Below are 26831 nucleotides of genomic sequence, written 5' to 3' on the forward strand. Positions count from 1 at the left end.
TTTTTCTAGTAAATTTCCCATTTGCCTATGTTTTTAAATTTACTGACAAATTTGTTCATGATATTCTCTTATGATTCTTAAATCTTTACTCGTAACTATGCTTATTTTTTAATTTCTAATATTATTTACTTTTCTCTCATGTTTGCATGATCAGTAGTGTCAGAAATTTGATGATTACTATTTATTTCAAAGACCCAATTTGTATTCAGTAAATTTCTCTGTATTATTCTGTTTTATTCTGTTTATTTTGTTAAATTTAATTTTGATCTTTACTATTTTCTTCATTCTACTTTCTTTTGGTTTACTTTGTTTTTATCTTTTAAAAACTCCTGAGTTGAAATCTTGGCTAAGAGTTTTCCATATTTTTTTCTCAAATATATAATTTCTCCCATTAAGTACCACTTTATTTTCAACCCACATATTTCTATATATCAAGTTGTTAATTTCTAAGTATTCTATATATCCATTATAAAGTGAAAATTCAAGCTGTGGGTTATTTAACTGTCATTTTATGTAGTATATTTTTATGAAAAGTGTTAATGTGATTTTTGAATAATTTTCTGTTTATTTTTGATCTCCCATTTTATTTCTTTATATTCTATGTACTAATTCTTGGTATTTAGTATTAGTTGAGAGATTATTATAACATGTTATATGGATAATTTTTATAAATGGACAATATGTGCCTGAAAGGACTTTTTGATCTTAATTTTTCTTTATATATTTCACTCCTTTTCTTATGTAGTTTTCTTTACATACTATTTAGTGTGTTTAATAAAAGTCTGTCAAAGTCACTTTTTTTAAATCTGAAAATACACTTATTATTTTCTTGAATGCTAGTTTGGAACTCCTTATTCAAAAGGTACTTGAATAGCTAATGAGTCTATTTAAAATTTTAACTTTCTCTAGTCTCAGCTACAATTGCCACTTTTTGCCCTCTATCCTACTCAATTTTTTAAAATAGCAATTATTACAGCCTATGCATACTTATGTGTGTTTTAAAAATATTTTTGTGTCTTATTTTTTTCTTTTTTGAAAATCTTTTATTGGTTCATTATAATTTTACATAACAATGGGATTCATTGTGCCATATTCATAAATACATTATAATTCAATCAATCTCATTACTCAGTACTTTCCTGTTTTAGTCAAATGTTTTGCTACCATGATCAAAAGACTTGACAAGAATGATTTAAGAGGTGGAAAATTTTATTTAGGGGCTCACAGTTTCAGAGGTCTTAGTCCATAGACAGCCAGTTCTATTCCTTGGGCCCAAAGTGAGGCAGAACATCAAGACAGAAGTGTGTGGCAGAGGTAAGTAGCTGGGAACATTGCATCAGGAAGCACAGAGAGAGCTCTGTTCAACAAGGACACAATATGTACCCCCAAAACACCCTCCCCCAGCTACCCACCTCCTCCAGCCACATCCTACCTGCCCATAGTTATCATCCAATGAATCCCTGTCAGGACATTTATGCGCTGATTAGGTTAAAATTATCATAACCCAAATGTTTCACCTCTAAACTTTCTTGCATTACCTCACATGTAAGATTTTGGAGGACACTTTATACCTAAACCATAATATTTCCTTTTGCCTCCTGTCCTTTGTCCCCTGTATGCCTATTATTTATCTATCCTCTTAGGATGTAAGCTCTGTGAAGGTAATAATTTTGTCTGCTCCCAAATATTGATATATTCTAGTTCCTAGAATGGTATTTGGCACATAAAAAGTGTTAAGGAATAAAAGAAAGAGTGAGTTTATAATCTGTTTTTTAAAATTTTATATTTATACTTTATATATATTATTACATTTCTATCATCAGGATGTAAACTTTATGAATGCAAGAAGTTTTGTTGCTTTTGTTCACTGCTATAGTCTCAGATGCTAGAATAGTATCTAGCATTCAATAAATATTTGTGAATAAATGAGATAATAATTAGGCTACTCTCTCATTGGTTTTCTGTTGCAAAGTTGTTTCTTTTGTAAGTTTATTTTAGAATTTTGGTTTTATATATATATATTCCATGATTACCTAGTCATAGATTTCTTTTTAAATTTTTATATAAGGTTAATTTGCTTTCTGAATTTGATCATGGTTTTCACTGATTCTTAGCTATTATTTCTTTAATATTTTCTCTTTTCTACTTTCTCTTAGAACTTCTGTTCAAACATACTAATAAATGTCTTCCTTGTTCTGGCCTCTACGACTTTAGTCGTCTCATTCTATTTTCCATTTCTTTTTTTTTTTTTTTGAGTTGCATTCTTGGTAATTTCCTCATACTCATCTTCCCATGTAATAATTTACTCTTTAGCTCTATCTAATATAACAATTAATTCATATATTGTGATTTTAAAAGTTTGATGATTATATATTTTTTTAGAAGTTATATTTGTTTTAAAAACTTCACATTGTCATAAATTCTTCTGTTACTATGTCCCTTCATTTCCCTTTGTCTTCTTTTATCTTCCTTTATTTTTTAGCACTGGGAATTGAATCCAGGTCCTCACACATGCTAGTCAAATGATCTACCATTGAGCTATACTCCAACTTCTTTTTTATATGTTGCTAATAATATCAAGAATAAGTACCTGAAAATAACAGTTTCTTTTATTTACTAAAAAAATCTGGGAAGGTGGGGGTAGGACATTCTATTTTATTTATTTATTATACCAAGTGACTCCATTTTGGTGAATAAAGGTTTCATGTAACTTGTAAAGTTTGTAAGTTAATCTTCAAAAAGAGTTTGTTTTACCATAAGTTATATGTGCTATAGAAATACACCTAGACAGGAACAATTTTTTTGTACCCTAGGAGTCTAGTTTTTGTTTTTTCTTTGTTTGGAATAATTACATAACTGGTAAGGAATGTTAACATAGACTTTGCATTTATATTATGAAATATGAAGACATTATATAAAAATATAAACAAGAGAATCAGTTACTTATACCCATCTATATCTAGCAATAATGTTATCTGAGGGTCACCAGACATTCTAGGTTTTGTAAGCCTAAGGAAAGATTATTTATGGCTAACATCTTTCTCAGTTAGATGTGGCTTTTCTTCAGAATTTAAATGCAGGGGCTGTGGCTCATCGGTAGAGCACTTGCCTTGCACATTTGAGACACCGGGTTCAATCCTCAGCACCACATAAAAATAAATAAACAAAATGAAAGAGTAAAAGAAACTGAAGTTAAAATGTAAAGGACCAGGTATTGTTAAGTTTCTAAGCTACACTCAAAGCCTGAAATTCCTGTAGCTGTTAAGACAATTCCCAGGACTGCCCATTAGATATGTGTAGGAATGCCCCTGACCACTTAGTTGCTTAACAACCTGGACCCAGTGCAGCTCAGCATATAGGCACCTCAGGGCCTAAACCAATCAGTTTGAATATATACCCAGCTTTAGGACTGACCTATCACCCCCGTCCTACCTGTTCCGGCCAATGAGTGTACTAATCATGTTTGAGAGTTGTTCGATTTTCCCGTGCCTCATGATGATTTGCTCTGATGTATGCAAAGGTCCCGCCCTCCCCAAAAAGTGTACTTAAGCACTGCTTAACCCCTGCTCGGGGCTCTGGGCCTCTCTCCCTTCTTGAGTGAGGGGGCTCTGGGCCTCTCTCCCTTCTTGAGTGAGCACGGAGCCCCAGCACGCTGGATCTTCAATAAACCCCTTTTGCTGTTGTATGAGACGGTCTCTTGGTGTTCTCTTCCTCCCTTGTTCGCCGGTCCCTTACAAAAATAAAGGTATTGTGTCCATCTAAAACTAAATATATGTATATATATATATTTAAAAAAATAATTTAGAATGCTGAGCAAGGAAAGGGAAATCAAAGGACAATTCTCAAAGGGGCAAAGGGTAGCTACTTTTACATTAACTCAGTGTTGAAATTGTTTACTTTGACATTTTTGGCTATGAAGTTGAAGTTGGATAGGTAGAAAGAAGACGTGGGACAACACAAGATTGGCTATGATTTAAAGTTCAGATTTAAAGTCTACATAGATTAAAAGTCTAGATTTAAAGGTAACAAGTGGCACTATTAAATCAAGAAGAGCTTATTAACAGGAAAAAATAAAGTAAAAATAAAAACACAAAAAAACCATTATTCTATTCATAAAGCAAAACCCATCAAAAATAAAATGAATCCAAACCCCAAACAAGTAATGGTTGACAAGTCAGTAAATAACCCCTCTCCCCATCCTAGTGATAACAAGCCAAGTTACCAACACAAGGGAGAACTATTCCTCTTAGATCTTGTCCCTGTGCTCTTCCTTGCATAATACGCTTAGCTAAGATGTAGCTAGTGAGTTCTTCTTTAATGCCCACTACTCTACGATGTTACCCAGTGTGTGTACTTCTTTCTTTCAATAAATTCAATTTGTGCCTCACTTTGACTCATCTTTTAATTCATTTTTGTGATGATATAAAGGATGTTTGCAGTCTGAGTTAAGGTCCACTCCTTTTGAGGGACCACCTCAGGACCCTTGCCCTGGTGTCACCTTAAATGTTATTGCTATGACACAGAAACAGAAAATGAAAAATCATAGAATTATAGAATTTAAGAACTAGCTGGATTTGGTGGTGCATGCCTGCAATCCCAGATTCTTGGGAGACTGATGTGGGAATATTGCAAATTTAAGGCTAGCATAGTTAATGAAGTGAGACCCTGCCTCAAAATAAAATTTTTAAAAAATGGATACAATTCAGTGGTACAGCACATGCCTAGCATGGATGAGACCTAAATTTAATCCCCAGAACCGACAAAACAAAACAAAAAGTAAAAACTCAGAGCTAACAGGTCAACACTTTTTTCTACTGTTCTAATTGTCACATATTATGCAAACCTACAAAGAAAAAAAGAAAACTGCTATTGATAAAACTGCTATTGAACATTGACTTTAAAAGATTAAAGTCTCATATATACATTTAATGTCCTGATAAACTAAAAATTTTCATTTTTGACCTATTTTATAATCAAGGAACCTTGTAGAGTTCATAGACCCATTATTGGCAAGTTAGTTTGTCCAGGCAATTTTGTCCAGGTCTGTGGGGGTTCCCATTTAACATAATATATAAGAAGGCTTAACAATGGGGGTAGTATTCTATTTCTTTTGGTATATTCCCTACTTAGGATGAACTCAGAAGTAAATTTAAAGTCGTAATTAAAAGCTGTTGAAGTTACCAAAGTAAGGAGGAAAGAAAAGAAAACAAAATGAGGAAAAAGCACCAGGAGGACAAAAAAGTAGCTGCTGTTTTGAAAAGAATTCATTTTTCTTTCTCTGTGGGCATATAAGTGTGGGTAGGTTTTTCTCAATTCTGTGGTTATTGTAAATAAATTAGCTGTAAAACAGTCACAGATTTTTTTTTCTCCTTTAGTCCTCTAAATTATTTCAAGTGTCAAGCTGAGAAATCTGTAGGGCTTTCAGCAAGAGCACACTGTTTCATATTATAATTTTTTAAAAGCAGAGACAGAAACAACCCAAATAATTCCATTTACATCTGAATTAAATTCCTCTGGCTTTCTTGGATTTTATTAGCAATTCAACAAGAAGCCTAGTATTAGGAAATAGGGAGTAATTACAAAAGAAAGGGAGGGTTAGGAGTAAAGGGGCACTGAATTAATAATGCAGAATTTGGATGAAATGGCTACTTTTCTTGCAATTAAAAGGTGCTGGATAAATTTTAATCCTTCAAAGTAATTTTCCATGGCCGAAAATCTGTATTTTAATTTTTTTTACATGTAATGTACTAATTGTTCCATTGCAAAAGTCAAATCAACAATAGTTTTGTAATCCATCTCAATAGATGTGAGGATAATTCCTAGGTCATTTACTAAACTAAATTTCATATAGTCTACTAGTATATACTACAATAATATGTATTAAAGATAAAACATTTATAGACAGTTATACTCATTACTAGCTGTGTTACATTGGCAGGTTAACTATTCTAGGCCCATTGTCTTCATGTTAAAATGAGATTAGTCTAAAATTATTTCTTTTTTCATGTTTTATATTGGTGCATTATAATTACACATAATAGTGAAAAAATTTAATGTATTTGCACATGAACGCAACATAACAATAGAATATATCTTTCCCAAGTACCTTGTCTTTCCTTTCCCTCCTCCCTCCCCTGACTCCCTTCCTCAACTGGTCTCTCTTTTCATGAGATTCTGATCCTTCCTCCCCACCTATATTTTTTTTTCTCTCTAGCTTACTCATATTAAAGAAAGCACAACTCTTTTTTTTTAATTGGTTCTTTTTAGTTTACATGACAGTAGAATCTATTCCGATATATTTATACAAGCATGTAGGATCCCAGTCTTGTGGATGTACACAATGTGGAGATTCACTGTTGTATATTCTTATATGTACATGGAAAAGTTATGTCTGTTTCGTCTACTGTCTTTCCCTTTTTATCCCCATACCCGCATCCCATCCCTTCATTTCCCTTTGTCTAATCTACTGAATTTCTATTCTTTCCCCACTTATTATGGGTTAGCTTCCACATATCTGAGAAAACATTCAACCTTTGGCTTTTGGGGACTGGTTTATTTATTTATCACTTAGCATGATAGTCTCCAGATCCATCCATTTACCCAGAAATATCATGAAGTATTTCTTCTTAATGGATGAGTAATACTCCATGGTGTATATATACCACATTTTTTTATCTATTCATCTGTTGTAGGGCACCTAAGTTGGTTCCATAGCTTGTCTATTGTAAATTGAGCTGCTATAAACATTGATGTGACACCATCACTGAAATATACTGATTTCATATCCTTTGGGTATACACCAAGGAGTGGATAACTGGTCAAATGGTGGTTTAATTCTCAGGTATAACATCTCATTCTTGTGGTGTGTATGATGTAGAGTTACACTGGTCAGGTATAGAAAAGTTATGTCCAATTTATTACACTGTCTTTCCTATTCCCATCCTATCTCTTTTCCCTTCATTCCCCTTTGTTTAATCCAATGGCCTTTTAACCCCCCCACCCCAGCCCTCCATTATGTGTTAGCATCTGCACATCAGAGAGAATATTCAGCCTTTCGTATTTTTGGGGACTGGCTTATTTCATTTTGCATGATAGTCTCCATTTCCATACATTTACTGACAAATGCCATAAGTTTTCTTTCCTTGATGTGTCTTTGTCTGGTTTTGGTATCAGAGTTATACTTGCATCACCGAATGAGTTTGGAAGGATTCTCTCCTTTTCTATTTCATGAAATAATTTGAGGAGTATTGGTCTTAATTCTTCTGTAAAGATCTTGTAGGACTCAGCTGAGAATCCATCTGGTCCTGGGCTTTTCTTGATTGGTACTCTTTTGATAACATCTTCTATTTCCTTGCTTGAAAATTATCTGTTTATATTGTGTATGTCCTCCTGATTCATTTTGGGCAAGTCACATGTCTCTAGAAATTTGTCAATGTCTTCAAGAATTTCTATTTTATTGGGTATAAATTTTCAAAATAGTTTCTGATTATCTTCTGCATTTCAGTAGGGTCCATTGTGATATTTCCTTTTTCATCATGAATTTTAGTAATTTGAATTTTCTCTCTCTTTCCCTTCATGAGCATGGCTCTGTGTTTATCAATTTTATTTATTTTTTCAAAGAATTAACTTTTTGTTTTGTCTATGTTTTTAATTTTTTTGTTTCAATTTCATTGATTTCAGCTCTGTTAAACTTGGACTTTTAATCCATGTGAAAGCAAACTTTAAATATGGCCACTCTTGCATTCTCCCATATGTTTTCATTATACCATTTCTTATGTCTTCTCTCCTACCTTAGTTCCATTTCTAGTCTTTTGAGAAACCTCTATTCTGTCTCCAATAGTGGTTGTACAAACCCATCAATGGTGTTTCAGTGTTCATTTTCCCTGATATCGTCTCCAGCAGTTATTATTATTTGTATTCTTGATGGCTGCCATTCTAACTGGGGTGAGAGAAGTGTCAACATAGATTTGCCTTTCCAAAATTTCTAAAGATATTGAATATTTTTTTCATGTATTTGTTGGCCATTTATATTTCTTCTTTTGAGAGTGTCTGATTAGTTTGTGTTTCCATTTATTAATTCAGTTTGTGTGAGTGTGTGTTTAATTTTTTTTTAGTTCTTTTCATATTAATCCTCTGTTGTAAAAGTAGCTAGCAAAAACTTTCTCCCATTCTGTGGGTTCTCTCTTCCTGCTCTTGTTTCTTTTGCTGTGTAGAAACTTTTTAATGTAATGCCATCTGTTTATCATGACTGCACAAATGGTGTGACACTACATCATGTACAATCAGAGAAATGGAAAGTTGTGCTGCAATTGTGTACAATGAAGAAAAATGCATTCTGCTGTCATATATACCTAATTAAAATAAAATTTTTTAAAAAATGTAAATAGTCCATGATCCAGCAATTCTACTAGTGGGTATATATCTAAAGGAACTGAAATCAGTATATTGAAAAGACATTTGCACTTGCATGCTTATTTCTTTGTTTTCTTGAAACTTCTTTTTTTAATTTTTTATTTGTTCGTTTTAGATATATGTGACAGTAGAGTGTATTTTAATATATTATATGTATATGGAGTATAACTTATTCTAATTAGGATTCCATTCTTGTAATTGTACATGGTGTGGAAGTATACCAGTAGTGTATTCATATATAAGGACAGGAAAGTTGCATCAAATTCATTCTACTCTCTTTACTATTCCCATCCCTCCTTCCTTCGCTTCATTTACCTTTGTCTAATCCAATGAATTTCAAATCCTCCCCTCCCTACCCTTCCTTTTTGCGTGTTAGCATCCACATATCAGAGAGAACATTCAGCCTTTGGTTTTTTGGGACTGACTTACTTTACTTAGCATGGTAGTCTCCATTTTTATCCATTTACTGGAAAATGCCATAATTTCATTCTTCTTTATGGCCAAGTAATATCCCATTGTGTACATATACCACATTTTCTTTACCCTTCATTGTTGTAGGGCAGCTAAGTTGGTACCATAGGTTAGCTATTGTGAATTGAGCTGCTATAAGCATTGATGTGGCTGTGTCACCTTAGTAGGCTGACTTGAAGTCCTTTGGTTGTAGACTGAGAGATGGGATAAGTAGGTCAAATGGTGCTTCCATTCCAAGTTTTCTAAGGAATCTCCATAGTGGTTGCACTAATTTTCAATCCCACCAGCAATGTAGAAGTGAACCTTTTTCCCACACATCCTTGCCAACATTTATTGTTACTTGCATTTTTTAATTATTTTATTTATTTATTTTTATGCAGTACTAAGGATCAAACCCATTGCTTCACACATGCTAGGCATGCACTTTGCCACTGAGCTACAGCCCCAGCCCACTTGTATTCTTGATAAATGCCATTTGGAATAGAGTGAGATGGAATCTCAGTGTGGTTTTAATTTGCATTTCTCTAATTGCTATATATGTCAAACATTTTATCATATATTTGTTGACCATTCATATTTCTTCTTCTTTGAAGTACCTGTTCAGCTCCTTTGCCCATTTACTGATTGGGTTATTTGGTTTTTGTTTGGTTTTGTTTGGTTTGGTTTGGTGTTACATTTTTTTTTTCAGTTCTTTGTCCATCCTAGAGATTAATTGCATGCTTATTTCAACACTATTACAATTATCAAAATACTAATTCAACCTAGGTATTCATCAATGGATAAAGAAAATGCAATATGTTTACATGTTGGAATATTATTCAATCACAAAAACTAATGAAATTCTGTCTTTTGCAGAACCATGGATGGAACTGAATGGCATAATGCTAAATAAAATGTCAGACACAGAAAGGCAAATATTGCATGTTTTCCTATATGGACACTAAAAAGTTGATCTCAAAGAAACAGCAGAAGAAAGTTAGTTACCAGAGCATGGGAAGGATATGGGGAAGAAAGGGATGGAAAAAGAATGGTTACTGGGAATAGGGAGGAAGTTGGATGGTGGAATCCCTTCTATTGTTCTATAGACCAGTATCAGTACAATAACTATGACTGAAAATTAGTAATTGATTATATCAAAATAGCTAATACAAAGGACTTTGTCCCCTGCAAAGAAATGAAATATGCCTGAGGTGATAGAAATGTTAATTACCTTGATCTGATCATTACACAGTTAGGTGTATTGGAATTTTACACTTATGTCCCTTAAATATATATAATTACAATGTGTAAAATTAATTTTTTAAAAGCATTATAAAATTCTTATTGTTTTAAGTATGAAGATCAAAACAGGAATAGTAATTTCAAATTTTATGTTAATTTAACTAAATATCAAATAATGTAAACATCCAGACACCCAGAAGACAATTCTTGACACTTAGAACAATGGCTTGTCACAAGTAATGCTGTGATGTTTTGATGGTCACATAAAACTAAGGTTTTACATTGAGATATTGTGGAAATGAACTTTGTATAAATTTCCAATACAATGTTCTAGGAACCAAATACAAAAAGTATCTTCATTGTGTGTGTATTATTACAGTTACATGAAGTCTCATAATGTGAAACTCAAGTTCTACCCCATCCAAATTTCAATCGAGAGCATAGCATTTCACTGATTTAGCATCCTCTGCGCTTCTGCCCATAATCACCCACTAACTCTCATACTCTGAAAATTTCATTTTGAAAGCCACTATAATCAATCAAAATTACTTTTAAACAGAATTATATGGTGGTTCCTTCGTCATTTATCATTTCACTTTGACAAATAGAAGACTATCATAAAGTCATATTATTTTAGTCTGAAAATTGTTCTTTACAAAGTCAAGTGAATTATTGTTTTGATTATAATCCACTAAGTGTTTGCAAGTTAATTTTATGAAAATATCACAAGGCCTTTTGACTGTAAAGCATTTCTACAGATTAATAGGAGTTTGTGTTACTTTTTATATAATTAATTTTCTTATTAAGATATAATCATTTTTCTAAAATCCAAAAGCCTAAGGGAATCTACAGAACAGATGTAGTAGCAGATGTGATGAGTTGGACAGCTGCTCAGATTTAACAACTCAGGAAATATGAGCCCACCCATGTGCACCAGGTAATCAGAGTGACAGCAGAATAACAAAACAAAAATGCCTCACAGTCCCCAGTAGAGCCTACAAAATTGTTCTTTAAATGACTAACTTCAATCAAAACCTTGCTACAAATATCTCTCTTCTAGTTATCTTTTAAAAAAAGATAAGGAGAAAACATTTCATCAGATAACTAAATTTCTGTGGTACCTGTCCCCTGGAAGGCTAGTTTGATATGATGGAAACACAAAACTTTAAATTCAAGCTATTTAAAATAAGTAAATATTATATAAAATTTTTTAAGCACTGAAGTTGCCATCCATGTAGAAAATCAACACCAGCAACAAGCAAGGTGTCTCAAATTTAAAAACCTTATAGTGAGTATAGATACCTATAGACTTTTGTATTAAAAGAAATGATAATATCTTAAGGAAAAAAATCATTAACAAAGTTTTTACTTAAAAACTCAAATGGTTATGACTATATTTCCTACAGACATCAAAAAGTGAAGAAAAATGATTTATTTCCTTGGAAATGAAAATGCTTTTCAAATTTAAATTGTAGAATTAGTTGTCAAAGTCTAGAAAAGACTAAAATGTTTCCTCATTCTTCGAGAGACTAAAAGAGAAGTCTATCCACAAAGGTGTCAAGACAATTTACTAGGGAAAGGATAATCTTTTCAACAAATGGGACTAAGACTATTGAAGATCCATATGCAAAATATAAAAGAAAAAGATGTAAGGGAAGGGGAGGGGGGATAGTAGGGGATAGGAAAGGTAGCAGAATACAACAATTACTAATAGGGCATTATGTAAAATTGTGGATGTGTAACCGACGTGATTCTGCAATCTGCATTTGGGGTAAAATTGGGAGTTCATAACCCACTTCAATCTAATGTATGAAATATGATATGTCAAGAGCTTTGTAATGTTGTGAACAACCAATAAAAAAAGAAAAAAAGAAAGACTTAAAATATATATATATATATAAAAGAAAAAGAATTGACCCTTACTTCACACCATACTCAAAATTTAATTCAAAATGGATCACAGATCTAAATGTAAAAACTAAAGTATAAAATGTCTAAAAGAATGTAAAAAAAATAATATACTAATCAGGTTAGAAAAGGGTAAAAGAAAAAAATCAATACACTGGACTTACTAAAACCTAAATGAATACAATCTAAAGACTAGGGGAAATATTTAATCATATATTTAAAGCATTCATATCTAATATATAAAATAATTTTTAACTAAAGAAAAGATAAACAAATTTTAAAATGGGCAAAATATTTGAAGAGACATTTCACCAAAGAACATATGCAAAAACTAGTAAGCATAACAGAAGATATTCAACTCCATGGATCACTAGGGACACACAATAAGATATTACTAAACACCCAATAAAATATCTAAAATAAAAAAGACAATATGAAGTATTAGAAAAAATGTGGAGAGCAGGAATCATCATACAATACAAGAGGGATTGTAAAATGGCACTGTCATTTTGAAAAATAATTTGGAAGTTTTTGTAAAAGTTAAACATAAACTTGGCATAACATAGCAATTTCACATCTAGGAATCTACCAAAAAGAAATGAATATATAGGTCTATACCAATGCATTTACATAAATGTTTAGAGAAATATTATATATATATACATATATATATTCATATCATACGTATATATACACATTATATATAAGTTGAATTTATATATATACATATATACATTAAATATATATATAAATATATAAATACTCCAAGTGTCCACCAACTGGAGTATGGATCTTTTTAAAATGTGGCACACAGATATATTGTGGAATATCATTCAACAATAAAAAGAAATGTACTACTGATACAGCCTATAGTATAGATGAAACAAAAACATTATAAGTAAAGGACAACCCTCACTCGCCGCAGAGGGTCTGCCTTGCCTGTGCACTCCCTGCCGACGCCCCGCAGAAATGCTTCGACTTCCCACAGTCCTTCGCCAGATGAGACCAGTGTCTAGGGCACTGGCTCCTCATCTCACTTGGGCTTATGCCAAAGATATAAAATTTGGTGCAGATGCCTAAGCCTTAATCCTTCAAGGTGTAGACCTTTTAGCCGACGCTATAGCTGTTAGAATGGGGCCAAAGGGAAGAACAGTAATTATTGAACAGAGTTGGGGAAGTCCCAAAGTAACAAAAGATGGTGTGACTGTTGCAAAGTCAATTGATTTAAAGGATAAATACAAAAATATTGGAGCTAAACTTGTTCAAGATGTTGCCAATAATACAAATGAAGAGGCCGGGGATGGCACCACCACCGCTACTGTACTGGAACGCTCCATTGCCAAAGAAGGCTTTGAGAAGATTAGCAAGGGTGCTAATCCTGTGGAAATCAGGAGAGGTGTGATGTTAACAGTTGATGCTGTAATTGCTGAACTCAAGAAGCAGTCTAAACCTGTGACAACTCCTGAAGAAATTGCTCAGGTTGCTACCATTTCTGCAAATGGAGACAAAGAAATTGGCAACATTATTTCTGATGCAATGAAAAAGGTTGGAAGAAAGGGTGTGATTACAGTAAAGGATGGAAAAACACTTGAGGATGAATTAGAAATTATTGAAGGCATGAAGTTTGATAGAGGTTATATCTCTCCCTCTCCGTTCTTTATTAATACATCAAAAGGTCAGAAATGTGAATTCCAGGATGCTTATGTTCTGTTGAGTGAAAAGAAAATTTCTAGCGTCCAGTCCATTGTACCTGCTCTTGAAATTGCCAATGCTCACCGTAAACCATTGGTCATAATTGCTGAAGATGTTGATGGAGCAGCTCTAAGTACACTTGTTTTGAAAAGGCTGGAAGTTGGTCTTCAGGTTGTGGCAGTTAAAGCTCCAGGTTTTGGTGACAACAGAAAGAACCAACTTAAAGATATGGCTATTGCTACTGGTGGTGCAGTGTTTGGTGAGGAGGGTTTGAAAATATTGAAGATGTTCAGCCTCATGATTTAGGAAAAGTTGGAGAAGTCATTGTCACCAAAGATGATGCCATGCTTTTGAAAGGAAAAGGTGATAAAACTCAAATTGAAAAGCGTATTCAAGAAATTACAGAGCAATTAGAAACGACAAATAGTGAATATGAAAAGGAAAAACTGAATGAACGACTGGCAAAATTTTCAGATGGAGTAGCTGTGCTGAAGGTTGGTGGGACAAGTGATTTCGAAGTGAATGAAAAGAAAGACAGAGTTAGAGATGCCCTCAATGCTACAATAGCTGCAGTTGAAGAAGGCATTGTTCTGGGTGGGGGCTGTGCTCTGCTTCCGTGCATTCCAGCCTTTGACTCACTAACTCCAGCTAATGAAGATCAGAAAATTGGTATAGAAATCATTAAAAGAACACTCAAAATTCCTGCAATGACTATTGCTAAGAATGCAGGTGTTGAAGGCTCTTTAATAGTGGAGAAAATTCTGCAGAGTTCCTCAGAAGTTGGCTATGATGCTATGCTTGGAGATTTTGTGAATATGGTAGAAAAAGGAATCACTGATCCAACAAAAGTAGTAAGAACTGCCTTACTGGATGCTGCTGGAGTTGCTTCTCTGTTAACTACAGCAGAAGTCTTAGTCACAGAAATTCCTAAAGAAGAAAAGGACCCTGCAATGGGTGGAATGGGTGGAATGGGAGGTGGTATGGGAGGTGGCATGTTCTAATTCTCAGAATAGTGCTTTACCATTATTAATGAACTGTGACAGGAAGCTCAAGGCAGGGTTCCTCACCAATAACTTCAGAGAAGTCAGTTGAAAATGACTGAAGAAAAGGCTGGTTGATGTTTAAGAAAATCACTATAACCATCAGTTACTGGTTTCAGTTGACAGTATATAATGGTTTACTGCTGTCATTGTCCTTGCCTACAAATAATTTATTTTTTATTTTTGAATAAAGACATTTGTACATTCCTGATACTGGGTGCAAGAGCCATGTACTGCTTTCAACTTAAATCATTGAGGCATTTCTACTACTATTCTGCTAAAATCAGGATTTTAGTGCTTGCCATCACCAGATGAGAAGTTCAGAAGCAGCCTTTCTGTGGAGAATAATGTGTACAAAGTAGAAAAATATCCAATTATGTGACAACCTTTGTGTAATAAAAATTTGTTTAAAGTTAAAAAAATAAGTAAAGGACAAGTGGACACAAAAGATAACATATTGTAAGATTCAACTTATATGAAATGTCCAGAAAAGGCAAATTTATAGAGACAAAGAACAGACCAGTTATAGTCTGGGGCTGACAGTAAGGACCTTTTTTTTACAGTGAATATTATAAAATATTATAAAACTGTATTGCACTGATCATTTTGCCACTTGAAAGTCTTACTAAAATTTGTTGAAAGTACACTTATAATGGATAAACTTTGTTGTAATAATTTAAACCTCTATAAAGTTCTTTTTAAAAAAAAATCTGTGTAAACTTCCATATTTCTCTTTACTTGAACTGACAGTAAATTACAAAAGAACTTTCAAAAGCCCTATAATTCCTGTCAATATTACAATAGAGAAACTACATACATAATTTTCAAATTAAGGCTTAAACCTTAATTCAAGACTGCTCTTATATTAGCAATTAGAAATATAAAGTCATAGCATAATAAAGACAGAAGCATATTTGGTAATAAGTGCTTAATTGGATAAAACATAAAAAAGAAGACTCTTGTCAAATCAATCTCATAAGAAGTGTTGGCAAATGTGGTTCTATACTGATGGAAAGTATTATATATTAACTTCACTGATATAAACCTAGCAAATGTTCCATTCATTCTCTAGCACAGTTAGTTCTCTTAGATGTGTAAGTCTTTTAATCAAGATTTCTCTCCCACATAATTTAATAATGAATGATGCTATGGCAATGATTTTAGCACTTATAGTATACCAGTTACCATGCTGAACCATAAGGTTATAAGGTTTCAGTCAGAAAATATATTACAATATATTATTCCACACATTCTCAAAACCAACCCCATAAATATTACTACCTTTAATTTTCATTTTAAAACATAGGATTCTGAGAGATAAAATAACTTTGCTCTAAATCACACAGTCAATAAATGGCAAATCAGATCTAATACAAACTTCTAAAACCAAACTTCCATTGTTTATTTTAGCATTGTTTTCCTCCAATTCAAAAGTGGCGTATTCTTATACCTGTTAACAAACAGGAAGTATTCACTAGAGCCCTACCACATACTTCTCACTCATTCACTCATTCATTCCCATGTATTAAGCCTTTATGTAAATTCAGATCTAGAAATAGAAGTGAATTAGGTGAAGCTCCTTCCTTTAATGAGATGGCAGTCTAGTGATAGATTATTATAATTAAAAATAATTTTGATTTAAAAATATATCACATTGAGCCCTAGTTACAATAAACAAAGAGAAGAGAATATCTAAGTTATCTTTCCTATCCTTTCCACTAATTACACCTCCAGAATGAAATATAGGGTAATCCCTTAGCATCTATAGGGAATTGTATCCATGACACTCCCCTCCACAGATAACAAAATCCATCAATACTCAAGCCCCTTATGTAAAATATTGTACTTTCTGTATATGACCTATGCACATCTTCCCATATAATTTATATTATCTCTATATTACTTATAAAACCTAATACCATTTAAATGTTATGTAAATAGTTGTTATATTGCATTGTGTAGGGAATAATGACAAGAAGAAAAGCCTGCACATGTTCAGTAGAGATACAATGGGTTTTTTTCAAATACTTTCAACTCATAGTAATTTGAATCAGGGTTTGGATGAAGCACAGATGCAGAACCAAGCATCTATAGGGGCAGCTGCATATTTTTCTTGTCTCACCTTTAAAGGCTTTAATTCCTCTGCTGTGGTTTATATTCAATTTACTATTGTTCAAGCACCTGTTGTGAATATTAAAAGACTGTTTATCATAATAGAAAGAGGAAAGGGTTTCAATTAATTCTGTCACTATATAAACTTGATTAAGTATCTTCACATCATTGAGCCTCAGTGAATTTTTTTAAATCAATTTTATTGAGGTATAATTTACAAATAGGATGCATTTTTACAAATGTCTACTCATGGAATACAACAACAAACAAAATATAGAGAATTTTCATTACAAGAATTGTATGAAATATTTACAACCGCTTTTTCATAATATACCCCAAATGTTCATCAATAAGCGAATGGACTAAAAAGAATTCCTATATGCCACTTCTCAATCTGTGCTCCTACCCCTGGACTCCAAACCTCAAGCAATTACTAATATGCTTTCTGTCAAAATTAATTAATTTTTAAATAGAATTTCATATAAGTGAAATCATATCATATGTACTCTTTTGTATCTGGCTTACTTTGTTAACATAATGTTTTGGGAATTTATTTATGTTGTACATAGTTTAATGGATTTTATTTAATTGTTAAATAGTATTCCATTATATGTATTTACCAAAGTTGATTTATCTGTTCACCTAATGACATATGGGATCCAGTCTGCTGCTACCATGAATAAAGCTGCTATAAACATTCCTATAATGCTTTGTGTGAACAAATATTTTCATTGTCCTTGTGTAAACATATACAAATAGAGAATGGTAAGTTTGGGATAAATAAAAGTTTAACTTTTTAAGAAACTACCAAATGCTTTCCAAGTGATAATAATATCATTTCACATTTCTACCAGAAATGTATGTGTTCCTGACAACATTTGATATTTCGAGCCTTTTTAGTTTTAAGCTACCTAAAATTATGGTATCTCATTGTGGCTTTAATTTACATTTCCCTAATGACTACAGATGGTGAACATACTGTAATGTACTCATATGCCAATAGAATATCTTGTTTTGTGAAGTGTCTTAACTTTTTTTCCACTTTTTATTGAGTGGTTTATCTTTTTATTCTAAAGTCCTAAGAGTCCTTTCTAAACTGTCAGATATATGCATCATAAATACTTTCCCCCAGACTCTGGCTTCCTTTTTCTTTTCTTGATGATGTCTTTTGAAGGGCAGAAATTTTTAACTTTTATAAGGTTCAGCTTTTCAACTGCTTCTTTCACATTTTGGGGTCCTAAGAAATGTGTCTACTCCATGGTTGCAAGAATTTCCCTAGTTTTTCTTCTAGAGGTTTATATTTTTCAATTCTATGAATAGGTCCATAATCCATTTTGAGGTGATTCTCTCTATGATGTGAATAAATTACATACCTATCCAGTTGTTCTTTCTAGCACCATTTGTTTAAAAAATTATCATTTTCCCCATTGAATTATTTTGGCACCTTTGTCAACAATTTATCCTGTATACTGGGTCTACTTTTGGAGACTCTTTCCTGTTCCATTGATCTGTAAGTATATCCTTATGCCAATACCACATTGTCTTGATTGTTTTAGCTTTATAATAAGTCTTGAAATTAGATGTTATAACTCCTCTAATTTGTCCTTCTTTTTCAAAATTAAGTTAGCTATTCTAGGAGTTTTTTTCATTTCTGTAAATTGTAAAATCATTTTTCAATTTTAAAAAAAGTCTGCAGAGATTTTGACTGACAGTGCTTGAATGTATAGAACTATTTGAGAATTGACTTCTTAACAATGCTAAGCAATGGAAATGGAATATATTGCCATTTATTCAAGTCTTTTAAATTTTTCATAGCAAAGTTTTATAGTTTCCATCTTTGCCAATAATTATTATTTTTCATTTGTTTTTATTATAGCCATCTAGTGATTGTGAACTGATATTTCTTTGAGGTTTGGATTCACATTTTCCTAATAATTAATGATGCTGAGAGCATCTTTTCACATGTTCACTGCCTATTTGTGCATCTTTTTAGGAGAAAATATCTCTTAAAATTTTTGACAATTTTTGAATTTGGCTTTTTGTCTTTTTATATTAATTCAAAGAATTCTTTACATATTCTAGATATTCTTAACAGATGCATGATTTATAAATATTTTTCCATATGTGAGTTACCTTTTCACTTTTATTAAGAAAAATTTGTTAAGAAGTCCAATTTATTGTATTTTTTCTGTTGTTATTTGTGCTTTGGGTAGCTTATTTAAAAAATAATATTAATGTTTATTGCAGCTCAATTCACAATAGCTAAGCTATGGATCCAACCTAGATGCCCTTCAACAGATGAATGGATGAAGAAAATAATGGTATATGTACTCAATGGAAAAGTACTCAGACATAAAAAAAAGAATGAATTTATAACTTTTGCTGGTAAATGGATGGATTTTTGAGACTATCAGGTGAAATAAGACTGCCAGATGAAATAACTGAATCCCAAAAATATCAAAGGTCAAATGTTCTTTCTGATATGTGGATGCTAACATAAAACAAGGGGTGGGGAGGGAAGAATAGAAGTTTAATGAATTAGACAAAGGGAAATGAAGTTAAGGGAGGGGAGATTGAAATAGGAAAGACAGAATGAATCATACATAACTTTCCTATGTTCATATATGAATATATCTCTAGTGAAACTCCATATCATGTACAACCACAGGAATGGGATCTTATCTTTTTAGATACACATGACAGTAAAGTGTACTTCAAATAAATAGTTTAAAAAATAAAAATCATTACCTAATCCAAGGTCATGACAATTCTCTTAGTCAGTTTGTGGTGCATTAACAGACTACAATAGTCTAAGTGGTTTAAACAACAAACATTTAGTTCTCACATGTGATTCTGGAGGTTCGAAATCCAAGAACAGGGTACTAGCAATGGTCAGGTTTCATAAATATAACCTTTTCGAGATTTCAGACTGCTGACTTCTCATTGTTAACCTCATATGATGAAAAAGGGAAAAAGAGTTCTCTGAACTTTCATTCATGAGTGATCCACCCTGATGATCTAATTACTTCCAAATGCTCCATCTCCTAATTCCATCAGCTTGGAGGTTAGGATTTCAATAAATAAAATGTTGGGGAGATACAAACATTCAATCCATTGCAAAGTACTAAATATATGCTTCCTTCTAAAACTTTTAAAGTTTTGGATCTTATATTGTTGATAATTTCAAAAAAAACAATTTTGGTTCCATAGATTTTCTCTATTGTTTCTCTATTTTATATTCTATTTATCTTAGCTCTAATCTTTACCATTAATTTTTCTTTGCTTACTTTGGGCTTAGTTTATTATTTTTCAAGTTCTTAAGGGACAAGATTAGGTTATTAATTTGAAATAATTTTTCTTTTTTTAATGTAGACATTTAGAGCTATTAATTTCCTTCTGAGAGCTACTTCAACCACATGCCATAAGTTTGGCATGTTTTTGTTTTGTTACATTTTTCTAATTGTAAGTGCTTCTTTGATCACTGTCAAACACATACTTATGATTTTTTTTCATATTTCTTCTCTTGATTTTCAATCTGATTTGTTTGTGGTTGGAAAGCATACTTTGTATAATTTCAGTCTTTTTAAATATATTGAAATGTCTTTTGAGACCTAGTCTATAGTCTTTTTTTTAATTGTTGGTTGTTCAAAACATTACATAGTTCTTGATATATCATATTTCACACTTTGATTCAAGTGGGTTATGAACTCCCATTTTTACCCCGTATACAAATTGCAGAATCACATCAGTTATACTTCCATTGATTTACATATTGCCATACTAGTGTCTGTTGTAATCTGCTGCCTTTCCTATCCTCTACTATCCCCCCTCCCCTCCCCTCCCCTCCCCTCTTCTCTCTCTACCCCCTCTACTGTAATTTATTTCTTCCCCTTGTATTATTTTTCCCTTTCCCCTCACTTCCTCTTGTATGTAATTTTGTATAACCCTGAGGGTCTCCTTCCATTTCCATGCAATTTCCCTTCTCTCTCCCTTTCCCTCCCACCTCTATCCCTGTTTAATGTTAATCTTCTTCTCATGCTCTTCCTCCCTACTCTGTTCTTAGTTACTCTCCTTATATCAAAGAAGACATTTGGCATTTGTTTTTTAGGGATTGGCTGGCTTCACTTAGCATAATCTGCTCTAATGCCATCCATTTCCCTCCAAATTCTATGATTTTGTCATTTTTTAATGCAGAGTAATAATCCATTGTGTATAAATGCCACATTTTTTTATCCATTCAACCATTGAAGGGCATCAAGGTTGGTTCCACAGTCTTGCTATTGTGAATTGTGCTGCTATGACCATCGATGTAGCAGTGTCCCTGTAGCATGCTCTTTTTAGGTCTTTAGGGAATAGACCGAGAAGGGGAATAGCTGGGTCAAATGGTGGTTCCATTCCCAGCTTTCCAAGAAATCTCCATACTGCTTTCCAAATTGGCTGCACCAATTTGCAGTCCCACCAACAATGCACAAGTGTACTCTTTTCCCCACATCCTCGCCAGCACTTGTTGTTGTTTGACTTCCTAATGGCTGCCAATCTTACTGGAGTGAGATGGTATCTTAGGGTGGTTTTGATTTGCATTTCTCTGACTGCTAGAGATGGTGAGCATTTTTTCATGTACTTGTTGATTGATTGTATGTCCTCCTCTGAGAAGTGTCTGTTCACGTCCTTAGCCCATTTGTTGATTGGGTTATTTGTTTTCTTATTGTCTAATTTTTTGAGTTCTTTGTATACTCTGGATATTAGGGCTCTATCTGAAGTGTGAGGAGTAAAGATTTGTTCCCAGGATGTAGGCTCCCTATTTACCTCTCTTATTGTTTCTTCTGCTGAAAAAAAAACTTTTTAGTTTGAGTAAGTCCCATTTGTTAATTCTAGTTATTAATTCTTGTGCTATGGGTGTCCTATTGAGGAATTTGGAGCCCAACCCCACGATATGTAGATCGTAGCAAACTTTTTCTTCTATCAGACGCCATGTCTCTGATTTGATATCAAGCTCCTTGAGCCATTTTGAGTTAACTTTTGTACATGGCGAGAGAAAGGGATTCAGTTTCATTTTGATGCATATGGATTTCCAGTTTTCCCAGCACCATTTGTTGAAGATGCTATCCTTCCTCCATTGCATGCTTTTAGCCCCTCTATCAAATATAAGATAGTTGTATTTTTGTGGATTGGTTTCTGTGTCCTCTATTCTGTACCATTGGTCCACCTGCCTGTTTTGGTACCAGTACTATGCTGTTTTTGTTACTATTGCTCTGTAATATAGTTTGAAGTCCAGTATCGGTATATCACCTGATTCACACTTCCTGCTTAGCATTATTTTTGATTCTGGGTCTTTTATTTTTCCATATGAATTTCATGATTGCTTTCTCTATTTCTACAAGAAATGCCATTGGGATTTTGATTGGCATTGCATTAAACCTATAGAGAACTTTTGGTAATATTGCCATTTTGATGATGTTAGCTCTGCCTATCCATGAACAGGGTATATTTTTCCATCTTCTAAGATCTTCTTCTATTTCTCTCTTTAGGGTTCTGTAGTTTTCATTGTATAAGTCTTTCACCTCTTTTGTTAGGTTGATTCCCAAGTATTTTATTTTTTTGGAGGATATTTTGAATGGAGTGTTTTTCCTCATTTCAATTTCAGAGGATTTGTCGCTGATATACAGGAATGCTTTTGATTTATGCGTGTTGATTTTATATCCTGCCACTTTGCTGAATTCATTTATTAGCTCTAATAGTTTCTTTGTAGACCCTTTTGGGTCTGCAAGATATAGAATCATGTCATCTGCAAATAGTGATAATTTAAGTTCTTCTTTTCCTATTTTTATGCCTTTAATTTCTTTCATCTGTCTAATTGCTCTGGCCAGTGTTTCAAGAACTATGTTGAACAGAAGTGGTGAGAGAGGGCATCCCTGTCTTTTTCCAGATTTTAGAGGGAATGCCTTCAATTTTCCTCCATTCAGAATGATGCTAGCCTGAGGCTTAGCATAGATTGCTTTTACAATGTTGAGGTATGTTCCTGTTATCCCTAGTTTTTCTAGAGTTTTGAACATAAAGGGATGCTGTACTTTGTCGAATCCTTTTTCTGCATCTATCGAGATGATCATATGGTTCTTATTTTTAAGTCTATTGATGTAGTGAATAACATTTATTGATTTCCATATATTGAACCAGCCTTGCATCCCAGGGATGAATCCTACTTAATCATGGTGCTCAATTTTTTTGATATGTTTTTGAATCTGATTCGCCAGAATTTTATTGAGGATTTTTGCATCTAGGTTCATTAGAGATATTGGTCTGTAGTTTTCTTTCTTTGAAGTGTCTTTGTCTGGTTTAGAAATCAGGGTGATGTTGGCCTCGTAGAATGAATTTGGAAGTTCTCCCTCTTTTTCTATTTCCTGAAATAGCTTGAAAAGTATTGGTATTAGTTCCTCTTTAAAGGTTTTGTAAAATTCTGCTGTATACCCATCTGGTCCTGGGCTTTTCTTAGTTGGTAGTCTTTTGATGGTTTCTTCTATTTCCTCAATTGATATTGGTCTGTTTAGGTTGTCTATATCCTCCTGACTCAATCTGGGCAAATCATATGACTTAAGAAACTTATCGATGCCTTCACTATCTTCTATTTTATTGGAGTATAAGGATTCAAAATAATTTCTGATTATCTTCTGTATTTCTGAAGTGTCTGTTGTGATGTTGCCTTTTTCATCCCGTATGCTAGTAATTTGAATTCTCTCTCTTCTTCTCTTTGTTAGCATGGCTAAGGGTCTGTCAATTTTATTTATTTTTTCAAAGAACCAACTTTTGGTTTTGTCAATTTTTTCAATTGTTTCTTTTGTTTTGATTTCATTAATTTCAGCTCTGATTTTAATTATTTCTTGCCTTCTACTTCTTTTGCTGTTGTTTTGCTCTTCTTTTTCTAGGATTTTGAGATGAAGTATGAGATCATTTATTTGTTGGTTTTTTTCTTTTTTTTAAGGAATGAACTCCAAGCAATGAATTTTCCTCTTAGAACTGCTTTCAATGTGTCCCATAGATTCCGATATGTTGTGTCTGTGTTTTCATTTATCTCTAAGAATTTTTTAATTTCCTCCTTGATGTCTTCTATAACCTATTGATCATTCAGTAACCTATTGTTCATTCTCCAAGTGATGCATGATTTTTCCTTCCTTCTTTTATCATTTATTATCAGTTTCATTCCATTATGATCAGATAAGATGCATGGTATTATCTCTACTCCTTTATATTGTCTAAGAGTTGCCCTGTGACATAATATATGATCTATTTTTGAGAAGGATCCATGTGCTGCTGAGAAAAAAGTGTAACTGCTTGATGTTGGGTGGTATATTCTATATATGTCAATTAAGTCTAGGTTATTAATTGTGTTATTGAGTTCTATAGTTTCCTTATTCAACTTTTGTTTTGAAGATCTGTCCAGTGGTGAGAGAGGTGTGTTGAAGTCTCCCATGATTATAGTATGGTGGTCTATTAGACTCTTGAACTTGAGAAGAGTTTGCTTGATGAACATAGTTGCACCGTTGTTTGGGGCATATATATTTATGATTGTTGTGTCTTGTTGGTGTATGGTTCCCTTGAGCAGTATGTAGTGTCCCTCTTTATCCCTTTTGATTAACTTTGGCTTGAAAACTATTTTATTTGATATGAGTATGGACACTCCTGCTTGTTTCTGAAGTCCATATGAGTGATATGATTTTTCCCAACCTTTCACCTTCAGTCTCTGTGTATCTTTTCCTATCAAATGCGTCTCCTGTAGGCAGCATATTGTTGGGTCTTGTTTTGTGATCCATTCTACTAGCCTGTGTCTCTTAATTGGTGAGTTTAAGCCATTAACATTTAGGGTTATTATTGAGATATGGTTTGTTCATCCAGCCATATTTGTTTATTTATGTTACTAAACATGGTTTGTTTTCCTCTTTGATTATTTCCCCCCCTTTACTGTCCTACCTCCCACTGTTGGTTTTCATTGTTGTTTTCCATTTCCTCTTCCTGAAATGTTTTGCCAAGGATGTTTTGAAGAGATGGTTTTCTAGCTGCAAGTTTTTTTAACTTTTGTTTATCGTGGAAGGTTTTAATTTCATCTTCCATCCTGAAGCTTAATTTCGCTGGATACACGATTCTTGGTTGGAACCCACTTTCTTTCAGTGTTTGAAATATGTTATTCCAGGATCTTCTAGCTTTCAGAGTCTGTGTTGAAAGATCAGCTGTTATCCCTATTGGTTTACTCCTAAATATAATCTGCTTCCTTTCTCTTGTAGCTTTTAAAATTCTCTCCTTATTCTGTATGCTGGGCATCTTCATTATAATGTGTCTAGGTGTGGATCTCTTATGATTTTGCACATTTGGCGTCCTGTAGGCTTCTAGGATTTGGGATTCTGTTTCATTCTTCAAGTCTAGGAAATTTTCTCATATTATTTCATTGAATAGATTGCTCATTCCTTTGATTTGGACCTCTATACCTTCCTGTATCCCAATGACTCTTAAGTTTGGTCTCTTTATGTTATCCCATATTTCTTGGATGTTCTGCTCATGGTTCCTTAACACTCTTGCTGAGCTGTCTGTTCTTTTCAAGTTGAAATACTTTGTCTTCATTGTCTGATGTCCTATCTTCTAAGTGTTCTACTCTGCTGGTAGTATTCTCAATTGAGTTTTTAAGTTGGTTTATTGCTTCCTGCATTTCTAGGATTTCTGTTTGTTTGTTTTTTGTAACCTCTATCTCCCTGTATAGTTGATCTTTTGCTTCTTGTATTTGTTTATGTAATTCATTGTCAAAGTGATCTTTCATTGTCTGATTTTGCTGTCTAATGTCTTCCTTGAGACTCCAGATCATCTGAAGCATGTATATCCTGAATTCTTTATCTGACATTCCATCTGCTGCAGCTATTACCTCTTCTAAAGTTGAGTTGACCTGCACTGCTTGTGGTCCTTTCTTTCCTTGTCATTTCATACTGCTCACGTTTCTTTCTGCTTGGTGAAACTGTTGTGTTTTTGAAATTTTCCCCCTACATATTTATATTGCTCTTGTATAGTTGAAAAGTCTCCCTTGCAGGGCAGGCAGCGGCTGTGCTCCTCCTCCAATTGGGGTGATCTGTCTACCACGCTGGCGGGCCGCTGGGCTGTTCTGCCAATCGGTTGCAGGTCTGCCTACCTTGCAGGCGCGGGCGGCGGCTCTGCTCTGCCCTTACTCCAATTGGGGTGACATGTCTACCATGCTGGTGGGTTGCTGGGCCTGTTCCGGGCGCGGGAGGCAGCTCTGCTCTGCCCCTACTCCAATTGGAGTGACGTGTCTACCTTGCCAGCAGGCCACTGGGCCTGTTACGCCGGTCGGTCGCAGGTCTGCCTACCTTGCGGGCATGGGCGACGGCTCTGCTTGGCCCCTAGTCAAATGGGGTGACGTGTCTGCAGTGCTGGCAGGCCACTGGGCCTGTTCTGCCAGTTGATCACAGGCCTGCCTACCTAGCAGGCGCGGGTGGCGGCTCTGCTCTGCCCCTACTCCAATTGGTGTGACGTGTCTACCCCACCGGCAGGCCGCTGGGCCTGATCCGCCGGTCGGTCGCAGGTCTGCCTACCTTGTATGCTCGGGCGGCGGCTCTGCTCGGCCCCTACTGCAGTTGGGGTAAAGTGATACCACACCAGCGGGTTGCTAGGCCTGATCCGGGCACGGGCAGCGGCTCTGCTCTGCCCCTACTCCAATTGGTGTGACGTGTCTACCACGCCAGCAGGCCGCTGGGCATGATCCATCGGTTGGTCGCAGGTCTGCCTACCTTGCAGGCTCGGGCGGCAGCTCTGCTTGGCCCCTACTGCAGTTGGGGTGAAGTGATACCACGCCGACGGGTCGCTAGGCCTGTCTAGTCTATAGTCTTTACTAGAGAATATTCCCTATGCACTTCAGGAAAATGTGGAATCTGCTATCACCAAGTGGATTATTCTCTATATGTCTATTAGGTTTACTTGGCTTCA

The 26831-nt window shown here is 34.1% G+C and overlaps 1 protein-coding gene and 1 pseudogene across 7 annotated transcripts in view; one reads left to right on the forward strand and one right to left on the reverse strand.

The window, feature by feature from the left end:
- Positions 1 to 26831, reverse strand: part of Dlg2 (discs large MAGUK scaffold protein 2) — a 1969681-nt gene that overhangs the window by 1881253 nt on the left and 61597 nt on the right. The window lies entirely within an intron of this gene.
- LOC144377151 (60 kDa heat shock protein, mitochondrial pseudogene) lies at positions 12958 to 15174 on the forward strand (annotated as a pseudogene).

The sequence above is a fragment of the Ictidomys tridecemlineatus genome, chromosome 4 (assembly GCF_052094955.1).
Source record: "Ictidomys tridecemlineatus isolate mIctTri1 chromosome 4, mIctTri1.hap1, whole genome shotgun sequence".
Classification (NCBI taxonomy): Eukaryota; Metazoa; Chordata; class Mammalia; order Rodentia; family Sciuridae; genus Ictidomys; species Ictidomys tridecemlineatus.